General features: G+C 44.0%; 1 long non-coding RNA gene across 1 annotated transcript; it reads left to right on the top strand.

Moving 5' to 3' along the window:
• Positions 1 to 883: 883 nt before the first annotated feature.
• On the top strand, positions 884 to 5443 carry LOC139057060 (uncharacterized). Its single transcript, XR_011512558.1, has 3 exons — positions 884 to 924; positions 1255 to 1342; positions 4114 to 5443. It is a non-coding gene; the product is annotated as an uncharacterized lncRNA (long non-coding RNA).
• The last annotated feature ends 261 nt before the right edge of the window (positions 5444 to 5704 follow it).

Raw genomic sequence — 5704 nt, 5'->3', positions numbered from 1 at the left:
CCAGTGTGGGTCCTAAATCCAGAGCTCGTCTAACATGCAAACATTGTGACGCATGACATAGTAAAATAAAATGTATAAAGCATTTGAAAACACGGAAACAAAAATGGCGATCCCAACACGAGCACTAGCTCTCGCATTGCACCCTTCCTTTTCGTTTCTGTCTTTTCAAACACTTTTTACCTGTTGCCAGACCTCAGCGAATCTGGATGTCAGCACACTGCAGATGCATCTAATGCAGTCAATCTGTGCTCTTATTGTGGCAAACATAGCAGCACATTTTGCACTTGCCACTGCTAATCGCCTGTGTTTGCTGTTTCTTATGCAATAACTGCTGTGTGAAAATGTTGCTCGACAGCTGAGCTCCTATATAACTTCACCCAGATGACGCTGCCAGCCCTGCGCCCCTGCGGGAGTGGACACCTGAGCCAGGACCGTCTGGACTATGCAGAGGTGGGCACATTGTTGCAGCACATTACATAGCACAAAGATTTGTTAAATACTTTAACAAACAGTTGTAATCCATGAAACAACCCAGTGTGGGTCCTAAATCCAGAGCTCGTCTAACATGCAAACATTGTGACGCATTACATAGTAAAATAAAATGTATAAAGCATTTGAAAAGACCAAAACAAAAATGGCGATCCCAACACGAGCACTAGCCCTCGCATTGCACCCTTCCTTTTCGTTTGTGACTTTTCAAACACTTTTCCTGTTGCCAGACCTCAGCAAATCTGAATATCAGCACAGTGCAGATGCATCTAATGCAGTCAATCTGTGCTCCTATAGTGGCAATTTTATAAACGCATAGCGTAAGCTTAGACTTAAGACCTGTTTTTGGGAAGCCGTTTCATCATGTGTCCTAATTGCTTTTTATAGCTACACCAGCTACTGGTACTCCAACAGGACGGCGCCTAGGCACTAAACGTAAGTTTACTCCATAAAGCAGTGCACATGTATGTGGTAGAGTCTCTCAGACAAACATCACCAGTAATATAATACAAGCTCCCCGTTATTGTAGTCAAGGCAGTGAAGTGATGTTTACATTGATATTGCACTTGTAAGATACCCCTAGAGTCCCACATCGTCAATTATGAATGCTTTTCTCTAAACGCTTTCCATATTGTCCATTACTAATTGTTGTCTTATGACATAAGTTCAGCGATACCCACAGAATAAGAGCTATTTCATACAAATAAAGTGTGTTTTGACTTCTATGAAACTGCGCATTATAACAACGATGCACTACTCTTGTAGGTACACCTTCATTGCGTGGGCGGAAGGAATAGCTGTTCAGCCCTGGCAAGGGGAGAATTCTGAAGAGGTGCAAAGCAGATGCTCCCAGGTACCGGAGAGCCGTGTCACGGTTGCCAAAGCGCAAGAGTCCTCGTAAGGTTACTAAGAGGGATGCCATGGAAACCCTAAGCTCGTGTCTGACACCAGAGTTTTACAAGCTCGTGAGCAGTCAGGTCGTGCTCCATGGTCGCAAAATGAAGGGAAGGAAGTGGTCACAGGAAATGAAAGAGTTTGCCCTGAGCACATATTTTCATAGACCGGTGGCATACAGGCCCCTTTCCAGTGTGCTTGCTTTGCCAACCTCGAGGTCTCTTCGGAGGTGGCTGACAGAAGTGCCAATGACAACCGGAATTATTCCTAATGTAATTGATGTACTTAAAGAAGCAATCACTGATTGGCATTTACTGGATCGGGCCTGTATCATCATATTTGAAGAAATGTTTGTGCGATAAAATTTGCAGTATGACATCAAAAACGATATTGTCATTGGCTTTTCAGACAATGGCTCTGAAAGGACACCGAGTGTGGCAAACCAAGCCTTTGTAGTCCTCCTTTCTGGAATTTCTAAACCATGGGTGCAACCTTTGGCGTTTGCAGTGGCACGAACCAAACTGTATGCTCCTTACATCAGGAGGCTGCTATTTGCCTTAATTGAACAGCTAAGCTCAATTCAGCTGTTTGTTAAGGCAGTGGTGTGCGATCAGGGGACAAGCAATGTTACACTTTCAGAGCAGTTAAACGTAACTCCAGATGAACCATTCTTCGAAGTGGGTGGTCACGAAGTTTATTTCATGTTTGACACTCCACACCTTTTGAAGTGAACCCGAAATTTGCTGCCGAGGCACTGAGCGAGTTTGCTGCCGAGGCACTAAGCGAGTCGGTGGCATTGACTGTCATGATTGCTCTGGGGAAAATTGATGGGACTGCCAAGTCTACAGCAGACTTTATTGATAGAATTGACAAGCTATTTGACTGTCTCAACAGCAAAAGCATCACTGCCAGGCCTGGCAAGATGGACTATGCCATCAGTGCTGACTCTGGTCATGTGGAGTTTTTGCAGGAGACATTCAAATGGATCAAATGCTGGAGATTTGACAGCCCCAAACAGCCCCATGTAATTCGTGGCTGGCTTGTCACCATCCAGGCTGTCCTCCTGTTGTGGAAAGACCTCTGCCAAAATTTTGACTTCACTTCACTTCACCCAAAAACTGTTTAGAGCTGAAGGATTATGTTCCATCCTAGCCTCATTGCCTGCTTTTTTATCATATTGTTATCAGCTGCTTATGTTAGGGACAAAAAGTAAGAGTACGAGCTGTTTCCTGATTCGCCATTCGACACATGTCTTTGTGACTATATGTACATGCAGATGATCCATAGATGAAAAATATTCTGTACAGTAGAATCTCATTACAAGATACACTTGGTTGTAAGAGACATCTGAAATGGTTTGGTTGGTTTTCCGATGTTTGCCACGTTAACAACACTATACAAGAGACACCTTTGTAACTAAGGATGACTTTTTAAGTATTCACTACTTCGAAGGGACATAACCCAGACACATTCACTTGGTGCACCTTGTGTGCTCCGAAGGGCGTAATGATCACGCAATCCTCACACAACTCAATTGCGCATTTCTCTTTAAACATGAACTAGAAAAGGAGGGCAACGAGGATAGTGCACGGCAGAAAGTGTCGGCAGTTGAAGCTGACGAGCGTCTAAGAGCACCTCAAAGGTAATGCGAGCAACAAGGCTTGCAAAGTGAAGTGTTTAACTTCCAGAAGTTGGGAAGGAGGCTAGCACAATCTACAGTCACTAAAAAGGTGTGAATATCTTCTTTAAAGGGCCCCAAAACCACTGAGGTTGGAATTTAGTTGCGGTGTTGCAGTTGTACACGATAAGGCAACGAACACGTAGCCACGAGAATTTTTCGAAATGGTGCAGTAATAGTGGAGCTACATGTGTTGGATTACCGAAAAGTAGTCCCCGCTCATTTTACTCTTTCATGTGGTACACCCCATCTGGACAGTATCGTCTTTTCCTCACCTAGTACATCTCCAAATGTTACGGGACAGTCCATCACCAACAATCTCTGTTGCTGCCACACTGGCCCAACGTCCTGCGAGGGGTGGCGCTAATGACCTCACCAATACAATGGAACTGTAAGGTGATTCGTGTTGAAGAGCCTCATAGGAAGACCCTTCGGTTGGCGTGTCAGTTCTTTGCCCCCATTGGCTGCCCACAATGGTATCGCGAGCAACGCGACGAGGAAGAAGGAGTGTGTGTATTTGCTTGCAGGCCTTGCGGGCAGTCGTACACTTTCGTTCGACCAATCGACAGCACCGGAAACTGGTGACATCATCAGAGACAGCCTGGTGACGTCAGGACAAACTGGGGGGTGCAGGATAGGTCCAGAGAGGCGCACGGGGTCGTTTTCTTCATATTGTGGTGGTCCCACAGTGCGTAGCACTGTGGCGTTTGGCATAGTCGATTGTGACGGCATTCTGATTTCGATACGCGTGTTTACTTGAAATGTTCAAAAAATGTCGAGAAGTGGTTTAGGGGCGCTTTAAGCCACCCTGAGCAGTTATTCCTTCAGATATATCTGAACATACTTTAGTGATGATGCGTAATAAAGTGATCTAGTCTGGCTCCTCAGTGTTTTAAAGTTTTTGGTTTCGAGAGACATGTTTCCCGTGCCTCTTGAGTACCTCTTCGAATGAGGCTTTACTGTGATGTACACACACAATTGTGTAATTGATGTCCATACTTTTAGAGCTATGTTTATTAATGCAGGCTGTTCTTATTGGTTCTTCGATGCAGGAGACAATGCCTACGAAATTACTGGCCCTGATAAGAGCCCTCAAGGGGCAAACGACATCTCTGTTGCAGAAGTGAGCCCGATACCACCTGAAGTTACCATGACAGCTGACACGGCAGTAATAGATACAGAGAGTACCATATCTACTGCAGCTGCAACAGTGTACGAGGCAAGCAGCAGCGCGTCAGCATCAGCAGCAGTGTCAGAAGGAACCACACCTGGCCTGGTAGAGCCACATCTGTGCTATCACTGTGACTTTTTTTGTAGGGCATACAACTCATTTGCTCAACATAGAAAAGATTTTCACCACGACTGTGAGCCAGTGTTCTTGTGCAGCAAGTGCAAGACTAATTTAGGTGTTATAACACAGTACAAGCATCACTTTAAGATATGCAAATGCAAACATATTACAGTTGTTGCCTCCCCAGCCAGCCCACATAGTGACAACAATGTGGAAGATATAGTGGGATGCACCTCTCCCCCATTAGAAGATAGTAGAGACTGTCAGTGTTGTTGCTAGATTGACTGGTCTTTGTAGGCAGCTAGAAGGACAACACAGGTGTCATAAGATTGTGGTTGATTTTGTTGTTGAAGAGGTAAAAAAGAAGTTTGATGCAGCTGAAGTGCCAACTGATATAGAGCAAATCAAAAGCAACCACCTGAGAAAGCAACACTATCGAAATTTCGGCATCTATGTGCCGCCAACTCTGGTAAGGATGGAATAGGACAGAAGTGTGATGAAAATCACAGAGACGCTGCTGTTGCATCACTGGCCATAGTGAGCAGCGACTTGTAGGGCAAGAGGGTCAACTGAAACGAACATTATGACATAGTGCCATGCTCCCATGTGACCACTTTCCATGTTATTTTACATGATACAGCTCAACCTGCAGAAACGAGGCTGCAACTTGTCTGTAAAGAAGGGTTCACGAAAAATTATTCATAATACTATTAACATAGCAGTATATTTTTTTGTGTGTGTGGGTTCGAGGTTCCCGGGGGTCAATTAATGCAAAACTTGAGGAAAAAAAGAACATGTGTCGTACTTACACCTTTTTAACAAGTACGAGGGGGACAACTTTTCTAGTCATGCATCTTCATCATACTATCAAGGTTTTAAATGCCTTTTATAATTATTATTACCAGTTATATCTGAGTGCATTGTATGCATGTAGCAGGTGTAAAATCAGGTCAGTTGGATCAGATGCCTTATCTGCAAGACAGCCCTATATTCAAGAAATTTGAATTAAAATAGGTACGTTAGAGACGCAGTCTTTCAGCACTCTATTGCCGGTGGTTTAAGCATTTCTCAATACTTTGCTACATTGCTCAATACTCAAACCGGCACAGCACTGCGCTGTGCCGGTTTGAGTCACATGTGTGTTCACATGTGTGTTCACATGTGTGTTCACATGTGTGTTCACATGTGTTTACCATTTGTGTTTATTTATTTATTTCAAGTACCCTCATGGCCCTGCGGGCATTATTGAGGGGAGTGGAACAAGACATACAATAATACAGATAACAAGATATGTAAATACATTCATGGGTCACAGCATTACATGTCATTGCATTATAGCATTGCATACATAA

The sequence above is a fragment of the Dermacentor albipictus genome, chromosome 1 (genome assembly GCF_038994185.2).
Source record: "Dermacentor albipictus isolate Rhodes 1998 colony chromosome 1, USDA_Dalb.pri_finalv2, whole genome shotgun sequence".
In the NCBI taxonomy this organism is placed as follows: Eukaryota; Metazoa; Arthropoda; class Arachnida; order Ixodida; family Ixodidae; genus Dermacentor; species Dermacentor albipictus.
The sequence above is the reverse complement of the archived record's forward strand: the minus strand, read 5'-3'. Positions and strand labels throughout refer to the sequence as shown.